Genomic DNA, 22498 nt, shown 5'->3' on the forward strand with positions numbered 1-22498 from the left:
CTGTCAGCTGGCCTACTTTGGCACCAAACAGAATGTGGTTGTTTCCTTCTGCATTTTCCATACTTCTTTCTTACAGCATTAAGTCTTGCATCAGCCATTTCTGCTGCTTGGCAAAGACAATAATATTTGGGTGTGACATGAAAAAGGGTCAGTTAAACATGCCATTGTGGGTTGTATTAAGGTACTCATTATTTATACTTTTTGTACCACTTTTCAACTGCTCAGTTTATATTAGGGACAGCATAGGTCTCATTCTCTAGTGTCCCTTTGCAGTAGGGGTGTCCAGATACGACTTTTTCACTCCGAATACAATACCCATATTGGAGCCTTGATTATTGGCAGATGCAGATACAGATATTGAACTGATATGATATCAGCATAAAACATACATGTTTTTATTATTTTGAAGTGTAGAAAACTTGATCAAGTGAAATTACTTAGAACAATGGTATGTATTAAAAAAACAACTAACCTATTTATTATCAATCCTCTGGAATGGAATTAAGCTGTATTTAAGTTGAAGTGGGGTGGTAATTAATGAAACTACTGGCCACAATAATTTATCAAGTTAAGGTCATGATACAATAAATTGAATGATGCAGATAAGTTTGTTACTGGATACTTTTTAATGCGCTTCTGCCTTGGTAGACTTTATATATGTAAGTTATATGTACCTATAATTATTTGATACTTGTTTATATAGACAAATGTATTAAAGATGACAATATTGTTCAATTAGGAAACTTATTACTAATGTGTAGTATGTGTGCTATTTTGTGCTTAGCTGTTGTGTAGCTCCTAGCTCCTGGTCGCCGATAACCTACCATGTTTACATTTAGTCAATGACCTCAGTGAAAAAAAACAACCTTATGTGGTTAGTGGAGGACATTTAGATGTTAAAGGGGAAACTGCACTTTTTTGGAATTTTGCCTATCGTTCACAATCATTATGAAAGACATGACGATGGATGGATTTTTTTATATGCAATCTAAATATTAAATGTAAACGTAAATAAGTCTGCTTACAGTGGAGCCAATAGGAAGTACTCTATTCTGCCCATAAAATACGATAAATAACCATTAAAAAAGCGGCAACAATACTTAAATTACATTTCGTGATTTGAATATTAACCAAGTATTAGTGATATTGTTATTATGAGCGCTAACGCAGACAAACTATTTATAGTCACTAAAGATCCGTGTCTCTCTCTGTTTACATCATCATGTGGTCTGCTGTTTCCTCGCTTCTATGCTCCCTGTAAGTTCATTGTAAATCATAAATCATGCATTTGACCTGGACAGTAGATTGCTAAGGATATAATCCAACAATTTGGGACACTTTGACAACCATTTAGCACCTGGAACTGGCAAGGACGACACGAATGGCGCTTGCTTATTTAATATTTAGAATGCATTAAAAAAATACTCCATCCGTTGTTATGTCTTTTGTCTAATGTTTGTGAACGTTAAGCAAAATTCCCCAAAAAGTGTGATTCCCCTTTAACTGGCTGTCCAGCTTTGCACTCCAGGACTGCTTGTATAAGAAACAGAAAGTCTGCACCGCAGTCCAAGTGGGTACACTTGTCTATCTCAACTGCAGCCTTGATGCTGAATGATTAAAAGAAAAGTGTTGCTCTTTTTCCTTGAACGTCACACCACAAAATAATATTTTTCATGGTAGAATTTAAATGCTGCCATATGCGTGATCTCGATAAAGGTTACCAATTAAAGGGGAACTGCCCTTTTTTGGGAATTTGTATCCAAGACAAAAACACATACTATTACGCATATAAAGCGCTCTAAAAACATCCAAAAATCTCCATCAAAGTTTTATATACACAATGTAAGTATATATGTAATGTAAATACAGGCAAGTTCATAATAACATTTAATGTTTAGGTATTTTGATAATTTTAAGCATACGGTGGTGCATAAATTACAGACGCATCACAATGTTGGCTTTTCCCTTTAACAACGACAACACTACTACTCTCAGCAAACTTTGTGAGAGACAACAAAAACTACTTTGGGAGAAATGATGATCCAGAAACTGAATATATGGGGGATGACCAACACATTTTAGAAGCTGAAACCCTGTAGTGCTAAGTGCTGAACAGGATATACAAACTATAAACATAATAAAACAATCACTTACTGTACAATGTCTGCTCTCAATGAGATGCCGACTGATAGGATGCTCATATATTTCCGTTTAGATAAATAATCAATCATAATCCCCACAAAGGGTTAAAAAAAAGTTTCCGCAAACAAACGTCTTTTCGTGTTTCTTGCCATCTCTGGGTCTAAATTGGTTGTCAAAGTTGACTAACTACTCAGTTTATGGCATATCCTCTTACTATACAGGTGAGATGCATGATTTATAATCTAGAATTAACTTTCACTAACTCAGAGGTGATGCAGCAGCTCACCAGCTTAGTATGTCAATATAGCAGCATAAAAACTAGTGAGCTCTGTGATCATGGCGCAGCTAAAAAATTGTTTATATTAGCGCTAAAACGTGTTTATTATTTAGGTCACGAGATCTAAATGGAGTATTGTTGGTGTTTTTTCAATGTTTTTTAGAGGTCTTTATGGGCGGAATAGTGTACTCCCATTAGCCACCTCGTACTTGTCGTATATTACAAATTAGAATGCATTAAAAAATAAAAACATGTGTTCTTGTCTTATATATGGATTGGGAATGATAGGCAAAATTCCAAAAAAGTGCAGTACAATTTTTGGTGTATTTTCTGTCGACCAAATGTAATGTGAGCACCCTTAGGTCATTATCTACCCATGACAAAAAAACGCCAGGTGGATGCATCATATAACGCAGCCAGGGTGTTCTGCACACATACACACACCCAACACAAAAAAGTCAAAGCCACATTAATAAAAAGATAACCTCCTTGATTGATTAACAAAAGCAAAGGAGCTCTACTGTGAAAAGACACGCGCCAAATGTGTGACAGACTGCAACAGAGGGTGTGACTGATGGCAGATGAGATGGATAACAGACCGAAGGATGGATACACACAATAATGGAGGGAGGGTGCCGCCTATTCGGGTAGGCTGAACAACAGCTCCAGTGTCATTATTCACGTGTGACCGACAGCCTGCAAGCGGTTGTGGAAGACCCACATTTACAGATCCACAAATTCTTAAACGAGTGCACCGAAGCGCAGCATGACACAGTGAACTCCTTTGGCTTAAACAATTACTAAGGAGGAGCAAGGCAAGAGGAGGGGTGAAGTGGAGCCAGAGAGAGGGGAGGAAGGTAAAGCGGAGGTCGGCAGATGTAGATTGAGAGCGAGGGAGAGTAAAAAAAAAAAGGTGGTCAGAAGGTGCAACGGCAGATTCTCAATATCACCGTTTCCATAGTTACGGCACTCACTCAGCCGATACTTGCACAGCCAGCATGGCCTGTCATCACTGCAGAGACAACCCATCCATTTGCATGGTTGTATAAAAACAAATGGCTGATCTTGTAACAGTAAAACAAAATACGATTAAAAAACATTGATGATGAGGCAGACTCAATGTGGAAATCTTTGGGGACCTAATCCAATTCTGATTTCTGGGTTGACGATTCAATTCAGAATCGATTTTCGAATCAACACGATTCTCTAAAGTTGTGGTTGCTCATTCAAAACAACACTGGCTCTAGTGTTTGTAATGCGCTACGTGACACGAGAGCTAGGGATGGGTACGATTAGAATTTTAACCAAAATAGTATCGATTGACAGGTACCAGGAATCAGTACGCAATGGTACCAATTTTGGGTAATTCTGTGTGTTAATAAATATTGTTTTTGATAAAAAAATCTTGGTTTATTTTGTTGCAAAATTTAAAAAAGAGCTGATTATGATAACTGTTGTCCAGTTGTTATACCTTGTTTTAGGATCACATTTTTGAGTCTCATTTGCAGGTATGACACTAAATAATTGCCATTGCAAGTCCATCCATCCATCCATCCATCCATTTTCTACCGCTTGTCCCTTTCGGGGTCGCGGGGGTTGCTGGAGCCTATCTCAGCTGCATTCGGGCCAAGACATTAAATGGCAGCAGTGTATAGTTCATAGTGTGTTCAGGTAGGTTCAGTCTTGTTGCACCCTACAAAGCGTTATTACTGTAAGTATTGAACTTGCATCAAGCTAGCCCATTTTTGGAAAAGTGGAGCTTTAATTTATGTTTGAGTCTATTCTAAGTTAATTTCTTTGTTGGCATTGAAAATTGCAACATTAGCGAGAGGTAGTTATGCTCAGTCTGCTCTTAGTGCTGCTGGAGTGATCACCAAGAGCCAAAGAGTCTGCAACTGGGCGTGATTTCACCCGCAAAATGGGTACCAAAACATGGCACCGTTGGATTTTACGTGAGTAGGTGCTCGGTAGGACTGGCGGGATTCAGTCGATGCAAAGAAAGTACCAGCTTCGATACCCATACCTAGTGAGAGCATCGTCTTTCAGCCCTTGGTCTTATCCAGGAGAAGGAATAAGAATCAAGGAATCTAATATTGTGAAATGGGTTTACTAACAAAAAATGAAGTCTGACTGTTATTGGGTAAAACCAAACTAATCAAACTTACTGTGGATTTGTTATAATAAATCACTGTTCACTCAACAGGCAGAAAGTCCATTCATCCATCCATCCATTTTCTACCGCTTGTCCCTTTCGGGGTCGCGGACAAGTACGTGCAGAAAGTGAATATGCTATTTATACTAACATACTATTATTTTCAAGTATGTCACACTATCTAATAACCTCTTACTCAGGCTTGAACTAGTAAACACACAGCTTGGCCCGACAAGTTTTCAAGATGTCTTGGGGTTTGTCCACAGTGGAAGAGGCTATATGTCTGCCCCCTGTTTTGGAATAACACACATACTGCCTTTACAAAACATTCCTCTTTGAGCTGAATAGAACACAAAAACAGATGCAAAGCCAGAGCATGAAAGCATTTATCCCGCTGTGTGCTGGATGCTACCTGCGGGCACTGAGAGGCGCACTTTAGTCCCCACTGCACTACTGCAATCCCCATCACCTCCTTTTCCTTGTCCTCCCTCTCCGCAGGCTTGCAGCTTATGAAACGAACACAAAAGTAGGATAGCCGGTTTTCCTGCCACGCCACGTCACAATTGGCAAGTGCTACTTCTTTATAAAAATTGTGTTTTATGTTACTCAACAGTGACAGTTGAAAGTTAGTAAACACTCTGCTGTAAACACACATGGGTGGTACTACAACCTTGGTATTATTGGCCTCTGTTTTGACATTTGCATTTACCGATCCCTAGTTAACCTTGCAAAAACTATGGCAATTTACAGTTAACGAAATGGTGATGAATATGGTGCAAAAACTGCAACCCGCGGTGCTTCACATTCATCCTGCATTTGTGGCATGGACGGAATAAAAGCTCACTCGGAACGTCTCCTTGTGTCAAGGTCTGTCACGGTCCCCCCCTCACATGGTTTTACTAAAACTGGGAATTATCTCCCCAGGCTTGGCTCCTCTTTCATTTGGCTTTCATTTACGAGACCCTCTTTGTGCAAACAACAAACACATACCGTATTTTCCGCACTATAAGGCGCACCTAAAAACCACAATTTTTCTCAAAAGCTGACAGTGCGCCTTATAACCCGGTGCGCTTTATTACGATTCATTTTCATAAAGTTTCGGTCTCGCAACTTCGGTAAACAGCCGCCATCTTTTTTCCCGGTAGAACAGGAAGCGCTTCTTCTTCTACGCAAGCAACCGCCAAGGAAAGCACCCGCCCCCATAGAACAGGAAGCGCTTCACCCGCCCCCATAGAACAGGAAGCGCTTCACCCGCCCCCGGAAGAAGAAGAAAAAACGCGCGGATATCACCGTACGTTTCATTTCCTGTTTACATCTGTAAAGACCACAAAATGGCTCCTACTACGCGACAAGGATCCGGTTCATAAAAAGACGCAATCTCTCCATCCGCACACGGATTACTACCGTATTTCACAGCAACTGATATTCCTGTGAACTGCACTGTGGAACGGGAGCACGTACGGTGAATATTCGCACCACAGGGAATGAGAAGTCATCCTTCACTGTGGTTCTAGCTTGCCATGCTAACTTCCTCCCATGGTGATATTCAAAAGGAAGACCTTGCCAAAAGAGACCTTTCCAGCCGGCGTCATCATAAAAGCTAACTCGAAGGGATGGATGGATGAAGAAAAGATGAGCGAGTGGTTAAGGGAAGTTTACGCGAAGAGGCCGGGTGGCTTTTTTCACACAGCTCCGAAGGCGAACACACCTTCACTAAGACGGGCAGATAGCGCCGGTCGACATACGCCAACATCTGCCAGTGGATCGTAAATGCCTGGGCAGATATTTCGGTCACAACTGTGGTCCGAGCTTTCCGGAAGGCAGGATTCACAGAACTGCTGCACAACAACAGCGACACTGAATCCGATGACTTCGACGAGGCGGAGCCGGCCATTTTTGGATCCCACGCTTGCGCAACTTTTCAATTCGGACACCGAAGACGAAGAATTCGAAGGATTTACGAATGAAGAATAACTTCAGAAGGTGAGCGCTATGTTTATTTTGTGTGTTGTGACATTAACGTTCGAGCAACATTATGTTGCTATTTATTGCTCTACACCATTTTGAATTTTACTATGTTTGTGATTGCACATTTGCGTACATTTTGGGACAGAGTTGTTAGAACGCTGGTTTTCAATATATTATTAAAGTTTGACTGAACTATCTGACTGTTTTTTTGACATTCACTTTAGCGCAGCGTTTTTTTGACATTCACTTTAGCGCAGCGTAGGCGCGGCTTATAGTCCGGGGCGGCTTATTGGTGGACAAAATTATGAAATATGTAATTCATAGAAGGTGCGGCTAATAATCCGGTGCGCCTTATAGTGCGGAAAATACGGTAAGTCCATGGTGCAATAAACAACAAAGAAATACATATACAGTACGTAAAACGCCCGACAGTTAGTATTACCATATTAAATAGTTATGATTGCAAAAACAGTGATTGATGACTGCACTTTGATACATTTATGGAGGGATAAGCATTAGCATGCTAACTAGGTTAGGTGTTAATATAAAAACGGGAGACAATGTATTTTTCCCAATTAAGAAATGTCATACTCCAATCTAAATTTATATAAACACATTGCTGTCTAAACAACTAAGATACAGTATTCACATTGGACAATAAGGCTGTGCTGTCTTTGCACAAAGTGGTCGATACTCGACTGTTTCGAGTTGAGACAGACGGACGTCCGTTCAACGAGAAGTAGACTCCAGTGGCGTCACATAAACCGCAAGGGAAACAAACCGACACCTAATTTGTATTTATTTAAAAAAACATTCTAAAACAATTACGAATTCAAATGAAAGAAGATAAACATATTTAAACAAATAAAAATAATATGGCTCTTATGAAGCCAGAACACATTTGATGTTTCCTCTACCGAGAAAGTATATTGTGTGTCTATTTTTTTTTAAGTTATTAAAAATCCATCCATCAATTTTCTACCACTTGTCCCAACTTGGTTAAAATATATTTTAGTCTGTGTTTATGTAATTTTTGAGCAGATTTAACAATACCGTGATAGTATTGGTAACCTTGATCTATTTGGTCACATTAACTTTATTTAGCCATTTTATTTGTTGTTTAGGTTGCATCACATTTGCTTTTTTTTTTCTGCATCACTGATTATTACTCACTGCAGACGTTATGAGGGCCAACAAGCATAATGAAACATGACTTACTGTGCAAGGTCTGCAGTCATTAGGACGCCGACTGCTGGGATGTTCATATATTTCAATTTAGGTGAAGAATGATTCATAATCCTCACAAAGAAAGGGGGGGGGGAGAAACCAGCGTTTTTTTGTGTCATTTTCACCAGTTTTGGGTCCTAAATGGCTATCAAAGTGCACCAACTTGTCAGAATACCTACTCAGACATCTCATGTCCAGGTGGGATGCATGAATTATGATCTACAATAATCTTACAGGGAGCAAGGAAGCGAGAAAGCAGCAAATCACTCGATGTAAACATAGGGACACACGGAAGTGATTTTGCCGCCACTATAAATAGTTTGTCTGCGTTAATGCTTATAATAACGATATCACCAATACTTGGTTAATATTCAAATCACAAAATGTAAACAGAGTATTGTTGGCGCTTTTTAAATGGTTTATCTGATTTTATGGGCGGAATAGAGGACCTCACATTGGCTCCGGTGCAGGCGGACTTTTATTTGCTTTTATTTAGTTAGAATGTATTAAGAAAATCCATCTGTCGTCATGTCTTTCATAATGATTGTGAACCATAGGCAAAATTCCAAAAAAAGTGCAGTTCCCGTGTTACAGAGACTGAACCTATTTTATTGCCTGTGAATTGTGATTTTTATTCAAGTGGAACATTTTGCTATAAGACTTTCTTTTTTTAAATAATTTTATTCAACTTTTAAAAGTTTACATTCCAATTACAATGTTAAACTATAAGAGAAATACAAGTTTATTGCATTCAAAAGGGTATACTAGCATTATTATTGTGTATTATCATTACATCAGTGGTTAATTTGGTCTCGAAATAATGTTGACAACTTGTCCAGGTTGTACCCCGCCTTCTGCCCGAATGCAGCAGAGATGGGCTCCAGCACCCTCCATGACCCCGAAAGGGACAAGCGGTAGAAAATGGATGGATGTATGGATGGATGGATAATGTTGACAATAATATTGTTTATCAGCAATAATTTGTAGGTCAATATATCGTCCAGCAAAATTTGTTGTCCTCCTTGGCCTAACATTACTTTTAAAATGTACTTTAGATGTTAGTAATACATTTTTATACAATATTTCTTATTTAAAACTTTGTTTTTCTTTTTAAAAAGGCATGTTACGTGTTAAAATTAAATATCTCCGGCTTCCTCCCACCTCCAAAGACATGCACCTGGGGATAGGTTGATTGGCAACACTAAATTGGCCCTAGTGTGTGAATGTGAGTGTGAATGTTGTCTGTCTATCTGTGTTGGCCCTGCGATGAGGTGGAGACTTGTCCAGGGTGTACCCCGCCTTCCGCCCGATTGTAGCTGAGATAAGCTCCAGCGCCCCCCGCGACCCCAAAAGGGAATAAGCGGTAGAAAATGGATGGATGGATATTTAAATCAATTTCAATGGGAGACGTTAATTTATGGAAGTAGAATTGTCTCACATCAAATTATATATATCAATATGATATTAATACATATGCATATATTAATAAATATACAAATACAAATGTGATATACAAATAAATAAATAATTTGTATGAACGTGTATTTGTAAATATATTTTTGAAATTTCAAAATATATACAAATAAAATTTATAAATTTAAAAATGTGACATACAAATAAATCAAGAATTTGTATAAATAAATGTGTATTTGTAAATATATTTTTGAGATTTTAATATACCGTATTTTCCGCACCATTAGCCGCACCTAAAAAACACAAATTTACTCAAAAGCTGACAGTGCGGCTTTTAACCCGGTGCGCTTTATATATGGATAAATATTAAGATTCATTTTCATAAAGTTTCGTTCTCGCAACTTAGGTAAACAGCCGCCATCTTTTTTCCCGGTAGAGCAGGAAGCGCTTCTTCTTCTACGCAAGCAACCGCCAAGGTAAGCACCCGCCCCCATAGAACAGGAAGCGCTTCTTCTTGTACTGTAAGCAACCACCCGCCCCCGGAAGAAGAAGAAGCGCGCGGTGCATGCTGGGATATGTGACGTTTCATTTCCATTTGTGTGTTTATGTAAAGACCCCAAAATGGCTCCTATTAAGTGTGTTGTCTGTCTAATTATAAATAATGCAGACGAGGCGTGTTAACTGAGTTCTCAACGTTTACTCACAGCGTGCTCATAACCACATTCTAACTGCCAGCATACAACGCTTCTCAGGGCTACCGCGCATGCTCGTAACTATCGTTGCATGCTGGGTAGTGTAGTTGTTATATTTGCTAGCTCATAACATCACTTTAAGAGACACGCTTACGCGCTTAATTCAATACTCGCCGTCATTCCGGGTGGATTGACAAAAGACCTCCAGCCGCTAGATATTGGTGTCAACAGGGCATTCGAAGCTAGACTGCTAACTGCGTGGGAACAATGGATGACAGAAGGCGAACACACATTCACTAAGACGGAGGCAGCGCCAGACGACGCCAACATCTGCCAGTGGATCGTAAATGCCTGGGCAGATATTTCGGTCACAACTGTGGTCCGAGCTTTCCGGAAGGCAGGATTCACAGAACTGCTGGATAACAGTGACACTGACTCAGATGACTTCGACGAGACGGAACCGTCCATTTTGGATCTCACATTTGCCCAACTTTTCACTTCGGACACCGAAGACGAAGGATTTACGAATGAAGAATAACTTCAGAAAGTGAGCGCTATGTTTATTTTGTGTGTTGTGACATTAACGTTCGAGCAACATTATGTTGCTATTGCTCTGCACTATTTTGAATTTTACTATGTTTGTGATTGCACATTTGCGTACATTTTGGGACAGAGTTGTTAGAACGCTGGTTTTCAATATATTATTAAAGTTTGACTGACCTATCTGACTGTTTTTTTGACATTCCCTTTAGCGCAGCGTAGGCGCGGCTTATAGTCCGGGGCGGCTTATTGGTGGACAAAGTTATGAAATATGCCATTCATTGAAGGTGCGGCTAATAATCCGGTGCGCCTTATAGTGCGGAAAATACGGTAAATATGTTTGATTTTGTGGATCTGTGGATCGCTTTTTTGCTTTTGTGTCTATGAGACATTTCTACCACAAACCAGATGCACAAATAAATGTGACCTACACACTCCTATGAACTACCAGCAGAACGCACTGCAGCCAGAGTGGTCTGGGTCACAAAGCATTATATGCATTATATGTAAAATGCCCGGAGCAAAAAAGCCATCCACATATGCAAATTCAATACAAATACAAATTCAAGCATATTTATATTAAAATCTCAAAAATATATTTACAAATACACGTTTATTTATACAAATTCTTGATTTGTATGTCACATTTTTATATTTATAAATTGTATTTGTATATATTTTCAAATCTCAAAAATATATTCACAAATATGTGTTTATTTATACAAACTATTTATTTATTTGTATATCACATTTGTATTTGCATATTTATTAATATCATATTGATATATATAAGTTGATGTGAGACAATTCTACTTCCATATTAATTTCAGATAATGTTTTACGTTAAGAGCTCCGTCACATAACCAGTTAAAAGCTTGTGAGTTGAGGTACTACTGTACGATATAAAGTGCCCATCTTCGGTGCAGCTTTCATGGCAGTTTTTGACCACAGCATTTGTTTTACAACTCTGCTGTCTAGAATTTACTGCCTCAAGAAAGCAACCATTAGTGTACAGTAACTCTTACCTCTGAAGTGGATTGGCCCGCTTCCTACTAAGGTTGAAGTTCAGTCAACACCACCACTCCACTCTGACAGAGCCTTTTATCTGCTGGAAAAGAAAAGGAAGGGCAAGAACATCAGGCCATCACTCGGGGTAATTCCCAAAATTTGTGGATTGATTGCAGCAAAGGGATAGACCAAACTAGCAGCTGGAGGAGAGCACACTGAAGTCACAAAAATGCAGTGAAGGTGCCATTTGAAATAAGTTTTCAACCGAATCACGATGAGCTTTCAGCTTGTTGGCTTCTTCAGTTCCCTACAAAGCCTTCCACAAAACATTAATTTCTGTACATTATGACTTTAACTAAGTTGTATGTCTGAAAACTGTAAGGAGGGTCCGGGGGGGGAGCAGCTGACATCTATCAGGAAGCTGTTCCCGTTGGTCTCAGCTGTTCCTTCGTTTTTCTACACACCAACTGTTATTCACGCCACAGCATGCGTTCAGTCTCCTTGCACAAGAAGAAAAACAGTGGTTGTATTTCCACAGCAAACACACGCACCAGGCAGAGGGTTCATGCGCGCGTCTGTGTGCGTGCACTAAGTCCATACACTGACAAAAGCACCTTCTTCCAACTCCCTGGTGCAAACTGTGCCCGGAGTGTAATATCACTCAGTCGGCGTGGGCCCGGCGAGCAGGTGTGGCAGTGACACATGGACCGTGCAGCTGCAGGGGAACACAGTTGCTGCAGTCACAACAACAGCAGGGTCGGCGGGCAGCTGCTCACACACGGAAAACAAAGACGGGGAAACTAACAGAGTCCAAATAATGCACAATTTCAAGTATTTATAACTATCCGTTGCAATACAACACGTGCATACACAAGTATCTGTGTTACAGAGGTGGGTAGAGTAGCCAGAAATTGTACTCAAGTAAGAGTACTGTTACTTTAGAGATTTATTACTCAAGTAAAAGTAAGGAGTAGTCACCCAAATATTTACTTGAGTAAAAGTAAAAAGTATGTTGTGAAAAAACTACTCAAGTACTGAGTAACTGATGAGTAACATACACACACATATCATATATATACATACATACATACATACATATATATATATATATATATATATATATATACACACACATTTATATTATATTATATTATTTATTTTGCCGTTTTTGTTTACATGTTAAAGGTGTTTTAATGAATATACATGCATGTTTAACACATATAGATTCCTTTCTTTCATGAAGACAAGAATATAAGTTGGTGTATTACCTGATTCTGATGACTTGCATTGATTGTAATCAGACAGTAGTGATGATAGCGTCCACGTTTTCAAATGGAGGAGAAAAAAGTTCCTCCTTTCTGTCTAATACCACATGAAAGTGGTTGATTTTTGGCATCTTATTTGTCCAGCTTCCATATTCGTTTTTATACACTTTACAAGAAATACATTGGCGGCAAACTCCGTAGCTTGCTAGCTTGTTTGCGCTGGCTTTCGGAGACTCTTTGTTTTGAAAGCGCAGGCGCGATGGAGCGGCACTTTTATTGTGAAGACAGGAACTGTGCAGTCAGTCTTTAGGCTTTTGACGGGATGTACGGTTGAAATAAAAGGGTATTTTTTCCTTCACACTTTTGATTGATTGATTGAAACTTATTAGTAGATTGCACAGTACAGTATATATTCCGTACAATTGACCACTAAATGGTAACACCCCAATAAGTTTTTCAACTTGTTTAAGTCAGGTCATGTGACCGCCTGGCTCTGTTTGATTGGTCCAACGTCACCAGTGACTGCATCTGATTGGTGGAACGGAGTGAACGTCACCAGTGACTGTATTTGTTGAAACGCAGGCACTATGAAGGTCTGTCTGACAGACCAAAACAAACAAAGCGTGCATGAACAGATCGATAAAAAATAGTAGCGAGTAGCGAGCTGAATGTAGATAAAAGTAGCGGAGTAAAAGTAGCGTTTCTTCTCTATAAATATACTCAAGTAAAAGTAAAAGTATGTTGCAATAAAACTACTCTTAGAAGTACAATTTATCCCAAAAGTTACTCAAGTAGATGTAACGGAGTAAATGTAGCGCGCTACTACCCACCTCTGCTGTGTTATGGAATCTATCAGCTTTGGAAACACCCCCAGCCCCTTGTGTGGCTACTCCAAACACTATAAATATAGACAACATACGGTTACACAGAAAAATGCCTTGCATTTAACCCTCAGCGCCCCACTTAGCGCCCCACTTTAACAACACAACAAAGGGAAACACTGTGTTGTGTGCACAGGTGTGTCCTTGTCCACCCACGCTTCCCACCCCTCAGGGGCAGCTCATTTCCTGTCAGTGCAGGAAGTCCGGAGTGGGGCAGGACAGAGGGACCAGCAAGCGAGCTGATGATGTCACAGGAAAAGAGAAAGACAGAATTTGTTGTCGGAAAGCGCAGTAAATGACGACGCCGATCTGAATGAGTAGCTTGGCAGTTCTGGAAGAAAAACTTCCTGCGGGAAGAATTGTGCATCAGCATAAGACGACGCTGCGGCTTCTCTGACCATAAACATTATTTTCACCCAGTCAGCTGATGGATGGTTCCAATCTGGGTCGGTGCATTACTATTGATCAATGCAATGCTTTTAGTACGCCCGCAACCCAAATAAGTCTGTACCCTTGCTTGGCAAACTGCCTGACATGAAAAAAATCCAACACATAAAATATGTTGAGTGCAGTCTGTGGCCCTAAATTACACAAACATATTTCTCGGTTCGAGCACAAACTCCTTGACAATAGGGGATCTAGTACACAAGCACAAACTCCTTGACAATAGGGGATCTAGTACACTCACCCTGTCACACTCGCAGCTAGCATGAATGCTAAAAGAGGTCATGTCTGGTTGTGATTACAAGGAGTTGATCTCCACTCCTCGGCGGGATTCTCCATGCTCCGTGCAGAGCGCGCTAGGCTCGGGAGAGAACACACATGGGGGGAATTACGGAATAATGCTGTGTCAGGAATGTTCCCACGGTGGCCCGTGGGGTCTGATGGGGCGTCCCCATTGGCTGGCTGGTTGCCAGTGAGGTTTATGGGTAATGTAACACACACATACAAGGTTAAACGATATAATAATGCCTCGTGTTGACCTGTTTTGATATGCTGTTAAATCTCATGCTGCTTTGAAAAGATAAAGAGTGATGGGGGAGAACGATGGACAAACATAAACATGCCAGTTGAAGTCGGTCATGGTGCCAAGCGGCTCCGAGTTAATTTTCCTATGTAAACCAGTAACCACTCGAGAGAGTCGATCAGCATGCCGGAGTATAAAGATTAGCAGGCTACTTTTAAGATACTCAGTCGTCAGAGGCAAAGGAAGAGTATTAGTCAACGATAAATACAGACAAGGATATTTGGTCGGATTACGCCTACGAATTGGAGTGACTGTCAAGGGATTTTTTTTTACAAAATGTGTCAATGCAGCTGCTTCTTCTTTGGATTGTAGGTCAGTGCTATTACTGCCGTGTCCTACATGAACCCTGACGCAAAGGAACAGCAGGCCTGCATGCCATCATATAGTCAATAGTGTGTGTGTGATTTCCATAAACCGGCAAGCAAAAACACTGGTGACCTCAGCGTCCTCATTCCATTTGCATTTTTCACCTCTGAGCCTCCAGATGTTATGAGGGCAGGCTGCCATACACATGGTCAGGTTTCCCTGCTAACCTGACACCCGTCTGCATGGCAAAGCTCTCTCAAACATGCTGCTCACAGTCGAGAGATCTGACAGGGGAAAAGTAGGCTGCAGTGCATGTTTAATAGTAAAACAAGCTAGTTTTATTGATTTGAATTAATGAACCTCAATTCATCCCAAAAACACTTAAGACTGAAATCTATCTTCTATGCCTGGGCCATTAACTCCAATAGACTCTGAATCACTGAAAGCACACATTCAAATATGGATTCTTGGAGGTTCTGAGCTGAATTGAGCATCTCATTATGCTGTTAAATTTATTCTCCATCTTACATGAAATTAATCTACAGAGTATCCAATTGGAAAGCCAACCCTAAGGTCAATGATGACATTGGGACTGTGGTTTAGCGATGGTAGGAATTTTGTAGACTGACACACACTGAATAGGGATGGAACAATTTCTTGGGATAAAATTCCCAACAGTTAATATCACCAATTCAAATTTTAATCATTGTTAAATGTGATTGATTACTGCCCTTTGAAAAACTCACTAAGGATGTAACAATAAACAATATTAATGATAACCGCTGTAAAACTCCCGACAGTTAGCTGTACTGCTTTAAATTAAAATTATTGAAAAACTGTGATTGATAACTGAACTTTGATCAACTCACAGACTGACTGGCGCAAGCTCGCTTGCTTTGATGTCAACATCAATACAAGAGACAATGTATTTCCCCATTAAGAAACGACATACCCCAATCTAAACTTATTGCTGTCTGAGCAACTGAGATATTCATTTGTGCACATACAACCTACAAGCTGTGCTCTCTTAAAACACACTGATTAATACACGGTGCGTTCAAGGACCGCTGAACAAAGCAGGACACCACAATGCCTGCCAGAAATAAATAATAATGAAATTAAAAATTAAAGTGCTACAGTCCAAGCCAATATTTAAAACAACAACATCTTAGCCATTAAAGCAAATCAAATACTAAGACTAAAACACTATCATTGAAGCATAGGAAACACAGAACATGCAAAATAGTGGGTTTTTGACCATTTTATAAGTACTTTTTGAGCACATTTAACAATACCGCAATACTAATGATAACCTTAATAATTTTGGTGATTATAACTGTGATATGAAAATTCCACATCGTTACATCCCCACTCACGGCTACACTGCTCATTTCCTAAAGAAGCAGATAGTACGCTAATCACTAGGTAGCTTAAATACTGACGTTAATGCAATTTTGGAATGAAATAAAAGTCACTTCTGCTCTGTGAAACATCCATGCAAGTATTTCTCTTTTTCCACTCTTCTAAAGCTGCTTTTTGAAACATGCATAATTAAATAAAGTGAAAATGTTGCTTGAAACGTTTCCACTAAACTGACGATTTAAAGCTCACTGCTACGCCACTGATTGTAAGTGACATGTTTATATTGAATTTCCCAATAACTCAATCTTTCAATAACTACCGGTATCTTGACACTAATGTAATTTAACTAATTTATTTTGTGTTTAAATCTGGGTGGTGATCCCACAAATGCTAGATCAAGTTAGATGTGTTCGAACCTTTGGCCGCAACTTTTTTCGGTAGGTTTCGAAGATCAGTGATCCGTTGTATTGTATGATTCCCTGCCATTCTTTATGGATCCAAAGTTTTCCCTTCAGTTTTTTCCCAGAAACAAAGCCTTGTTGCATGATCCTTCTGCATTACTAAGCTAATGCATTGTGTCTCTTTATAGGTTGCGTCATTTTAGGAAGGTGCACAGCTAGTTTAACTTTGTGTTCTCTCCTGACAGGTTGCGCTGAAAATATTGTAGCAGCATTATGTCCGTTTTTAGCGAGTGAGAACAGAAACACCCGTGTAGCCGAAACTTTGCAATTTAAGCACAACATCAGTCAGTGCCTTTTTTCCCCTCTCCGGACTTGAGTTGTTGAGCTAAGGAATTGTTAGTGTTAGTGTTTTTGTGGAGACAACACGGCGTCTATTTGGTTTTTAAAATGACAAACTGTTTGGCGACGCATGTGGACGCAGCGCCCACTCTCTCTCCGAGCTTGGAAAATTGCTCCAGAATAGAGGGTGACAGAAGCTGTATATCAATTTTTCTGTTTGGAAAAAATTAGTAAAGAACCTTTGAAGTCTATGAAGTTTTGAACAAGCGTGACATTTTAAATTGAAAATAATAGCAAAATCACTTAAAGGGAAACTGCACTTTTTTTAACATTGTTTATCATTCGCAATTCTTTTGAGAGACAAGAATATTTATGTCTGAATTTTTTTTGCATTATAACTCGTAATCAAACGCTCTTAATAGGTGGCTAACAATGCAGCTAATGGTATTCAATCTATTCTGCCTATAAAGCACTTTAAAAACTATCCAAAGAACTCCAACGTTTTACATAATGCTGCAAGTCCATCCATACAACCATCTTTTTCCCCTAATTTGAGGAAAAGCCCAGACTTCCCTCATAGGGAACGTGAGCTGGGTTTAGACCGTCGTGAGACAGGTTAGTTTTACCCTACTGATGATGACTTGTTGCAATAGTTATGCTGTAAGTATATGTGTAATACAGTAACAGGCACATTCATAATAACACGTAACATTTAGGTATTTTGCTCATTTTAAGCATTACAGTGGTGCATCAATTTCATACTGTGCATCGCAATGTTCACCATTTCCTTCAACTAAATACAACTATTACTAATCATGCAAATTTCGTGAGAGATGACGACAGCTCCTGTGGGACAAATGATGATCCAGAACTTGAGCTACAAAAAAATAACTCAGACCCACTGAAAGTGCTAAAGAAGAAATACAAACTACAAAAATAATTAAAAAAAAATATTTACAGTACAATGTCTGCTCTCACTGGGATGCCGACTGATGGGGTGTTTGTATCTTTTAGCACAAGACTTGTGTTCTCTGTTTAGATGATAAATTAATCACAGCCCTCACTTCTGAGGTAAAAAAAAAACCAATGGGCGTAAATGACCATCTTTTCGTGTCTTCCTCGCGATGTCTTTGGGTCTACATTAAATGTAAAAGTTGACAAATCTTTCGAGTTATGGCCACAACCTTCTACAAGTGAGAGGCATGATTTATAACCTAGCATTAACTTTTACCAACGCAGAGGCGATGTAGCAGTTCTGTGATCAAGGCGCCACCGAAAATTGTTCCTCGGCGTTAGCTCTTATAATAACAATGTCGCTAAAAATTAGTTAATATGCAGGTCACGACAAGTAAATGGAGTAATGTTGGAAGGGTTTTTAGAGGGTTTTATGGGTTGGACTTAATGACTCGTGCTAGACGAGTCAAATTAGAATGCATAAAAAACAGAAAAGTGTTCTAAATTTGGAGTATAGCCTAATACTAATGTAGAGTAGCCAAATAACAGTATGTGCTTGGTAAATTTTTACAGAAGTGTAAAACATGAAAATTAGCGGGTTGATTAAAAATAATAATAATAATACCACCCGAAATTACACAATATTACCGTATACGTTAGCAGCCTAATAAGAGCCTTTGTAACCCATTTTTAAATGGTCCTATTATCATTTATATGACAAATATGTATCATTATCACAGGAGGCTGCAATATATACTGTATTGTGATAAATATTTTAGTCCATATCGTCTTAAATAAAGTTGATTTGATTTGATTTGATATCTGTAAACCGTGATATCATCGTTACATGTCTAACACTGAAAGGCAAGCGGCTAATAAGCACAGACAACCACAAAGATGGGAGCTGGTTGGACTGTAAAACAAATGTGCAGCAAAGTCCATTTAATTAAGGCAATTGAATGAGCGGGAAATAAAGCCTCCTCCAATATTTACTCCTTATGTAATAGATCACCCACAGTCTGTTTGCTCTTTGCCTCTCCCAGTTCAGAAGAACCCCAACAAGCTTTTGACACTTTATATTCTCTGCACGTCATACAGCCATTATCCAGTAACTCTTTAGGCTGTCCGCAAACCCACTGGCCAACTCATCCATCAACTCAGTTGTTGTGTAAGGACAAGCTTTGGATTTCAGAAAGAAAAAAAACGCCATAATCAATCAACTCCTTCATTCTGCCCTCGCCAACATCTGATGCAGATGATGGAATTAGCTCCTTTACCCCCCAACTTGGATCCTAAGGTATCATTCAGGCTGATTTTTTAACTTTGAAAATGAATGTATGGCAGTCATGGAAACACTCTCAACTGTGTGACAGTACAAGAGCCAAAGCAGCATTTCTTGTCACACACACGATTGGGTTGAATGACTGACCGGCCTGAGATATTATGGTGATGTGGAGGACAGAAGGAAGTTGTTAGAAGGGGGGAGCATAGGCCACCTGCCATTGTCAAAGCCGTATAGATTAATAACTGCCTAAGCTCCTTAAACAGTGGAGTGGTGAAAGACGACGCACACAAAAGGGACAATTAATGACAGGCACAGGTATCATAGCAGTTCAAACGCACAACAAGAGAAAAATAGGTCATGGTGGAAGTGGCGTGGAGGCTCTCACCATACCTTGTTGAGGAAAAAACAAATGTGGGTTATTATTATTTTCAATGTGGCCCACTGTCTGTTTCGATTGTTAGCGTGATTGTGGTGTTTTGGGTTTGTTTCCCATTGAGCGCTCCCACTTTGATTTCATTTCCTGTGTGTGTTGGTGTTCCTGCAGTAACTTCACCCCTGCTTCTAAGCACTGTCCTCCCCCTGTGGTGGATTAGTGATTATGTTTCTCACCTGCTGGTAATGATTACCTGAAAGTTTTAAATGCCAGTTTCACGGTTTAGTAGGAGTGGGATAAAACATTTTTTGTTAGTAATAAAAAAGTATGCGTGCTACAGAGCATTTTCTATTCGGGCTCCAGAACTCTGGAATGCCCTATCGGTAACAGTTAGAGTTGCTACCTAAGTAGAAGCATTTAAATCCCATCTTAAAACTAATTTGTAACTAAATTGACTTATTTTTATACCAGTTGATCTGCCATCTCTCTTTCATGTTCTGCCCCTCTCCTGCGTAGAGAGGTTATCAGGTGGCCACGGATCAGTTTCCACGGAGGAGGCGCTAGATGTTCCAAGTCGGGACCCGGGATGGACCACTCCTCTGTGCATCAATTGGTGACGTCTCTGCGCTGCTGACCCATCTACATACAAGATGAAACCCTGCTGGCCTCACTATGGACTGGACTCTCACCTTATTAACTGCATCCGCTCCCCATCCATTGCACTGGTCACCCGGGAGGGGGGGTCCAACATCTGCGGTCCCTTCCAAGGTTTCTCATTGTGCCCATTGAGTTGGGTTTTTTTCTTGACCTGATGTGGGATCACAACCGAGGATGTCGTTGTGGTTTCTGCAGCCCTTTGAGGCATTTAGGATTAAGCTCTACATAAATAAACTTTGATTGATACATAACTGTTTTGTTACAAATGTTTCTGCTCTGCTACCTTTTTGTCAACTCAGCTTTATGCGCAAAATTTTCTCTGTTGCAATCTATTTGTGTTTGTGAAAACAAATACTATTTTCCTGCACGCTGCCTCCTGCTGCTGCAGTTTGAGGTCTTCTACCGCACGGCGACTGAACGAGACAGTTGGATTGATTTTACAAGATTTTCTGGAAGTTTTCGGTTTTTGCGTGAAGTCAAGCAAAACTTTGTGAGAGCCTATTGTAGGTCATTGCTGGCAGTATTTCTATGCAGGGTGCAGCCCTTCGCCTGAGTGTGTCTGCACCAAGAACATGACTGAGTGGAGATGAGGATGCCCTCCTTGTGTCTGCTCTCATCACCGGTGCAGCTGTGGACAGGGGATGCTAAGCCAAGGCAGAAAAAAAGACTTTTGATGTATCCACACAGTCTACTAGGACTGCACACAAAAATTTTAAATTGTGATCTTGGTGGCGTCTTGTCCAGGGTGAACCCTGCCTTCCGCCCGAGTGCAGCTGGGATAGGCTACAGCCCCCGACGATCCCGGAACGGACAAGCGGTAGAAAATGGATAAATGGATGTAGATTAACACATACATGCATCTAAATGTATATGTTACTTAAAGGGGAACTGCACTTTTTTGGAATGTTGCCTATCGTTCACAATCATTATGAAAGAAATGACGACGGATGGATTTTTTTTAATGCACTCTAAATATTAAATAAACATAAATAAAAATCTGCTTACAGCGGAGCCAATGGGAGCCCCACTATTCCGCCCATAAAATACGATAAATAACCATTCAAAAAGCGCCAACAATACTCCCAATTACATTTTGTGACTTGAATATTAACCATGTATTATTTATAGCGGCGGCGTGATTGTTTGATTGATTGAGACTTTTATTAGTAGGTTGCACAGTGAAGTACATATTCCGTACAATTGACCACTAAATGGTAACACCCGAATAAGTTTTTCAACTTGTTTAAGTCCGGGTCCACTTAAATTGATTCATGATACAGATATATACTATTAGATATATACTATCATCATAATACAGTCATCACACAAGATCATCACATTGAATTATTTACATTATTTACATTCCGGGGTGTGGAGGTGGGTGGGGGCCGGGGGAGGGGTTGGGTTTGGTTGTTATCATCAGTCATCAACAATTGAGAACAGAGAAATGGATATTGATCACTTCTGTGTGTGCCTCTGGTTACATCAGAGTGGTCTGCTCCCTGTAAGTTTATTGTAGATCATAAATCATGCCTATTACTTAAAAAGTAGATAGCTGGCGATATAATCCGACAAGTTGGGGCACTTTGACAGCCATTTAGGACCTGGAACTGGTGAGAACGACACAAAAAGTGCTTGTTCCCCCGCCCTTAAAACCATTAAATCGGATAAAATACTAAGACAGAAACATTATCAGTGAAGCATTAAAAACACAAAACAGGCAAAATAGTGGGTTTTGAAACAGTTATTTTATTTTACTCGGTCAAAATATTTCAGTGTGTGTATTAGTACTTTTTGAGAACATTCAACAATACCGCAATAATAATGATAACCGTGATAATTTTGGTCACGTTAACCATGGTTGTTACATTCCTAGCTATGGGAAACATCTGGTCTGACAGTGCTAAGAAAATATGTTTAAAAAAAGAAAGCCTTACATAAGCACGCTGTACTTAAATCAGTTATTTGCTAGTTATGTCACAAAAATGATTATGCTTTGACTTAAAATAATGGTCAAAATTGTCCAATGATATTTGTACCAAAGAATTTAAGGACTTTCTTCATCTATTATTTTGGGGGGAAATTTGCCTATTATTTACAATTTCTACGTAAGAAAAGAACATACGTTTCTTTTTTTAACGCATTCCAAGTTGTAAAATACAGCAAGTTTGTGGTGGTTAACAATGTGGCTAATGGGAGTACACTATTGCGCCTATAAAGCCTTATAGA

General features: G+C 39.7%; 1 protein-coding gene across 6 annotated transcripts in view; it reads right to left on the reverse strand.

The window, feature by feature from the left end:
• Window positions 1-22498, reverse strand: part of raph1b (Ras association (RalGDS/AF-6) and pleckstrin homology domains 1b) — a 74365-nt gene that overhangs the window by 38932 nt on the left and 12935 nt on the right. For 5 of the 6 annotated variants that reach the window (XM_061985081.1, XM_061985080.1, XM_061985079.1 and 2 more), the window contains exon 2: window positions 11437-11519. The gene's annotated coding sequence lies outside the window, so the exon portion shown is untranslated. The remainder of the gene's footprint in view (window positions 1-11436; window positions 11520-22498) is intronic. The other variant, XM_061985077.1, reaches the window with a different exon arrangement.

The sequence above is a fragment of the Nerophis lumbriciformis genome, linkage group LG23, assembly GCF_033978685.3.
Source record: "Nerophis lumbriciformis linkage group LG23, RoL_Nlum_v2.1, whole genome shotgun sequence".
NCBI classification, from domain to species: domain Eukaryota; kingdom Metazoa; phylum Chordata; class Actinopteri; order Syngnathiformes; family Syngnathidae; genus Nerophis; species Nerophis lumbriciformis.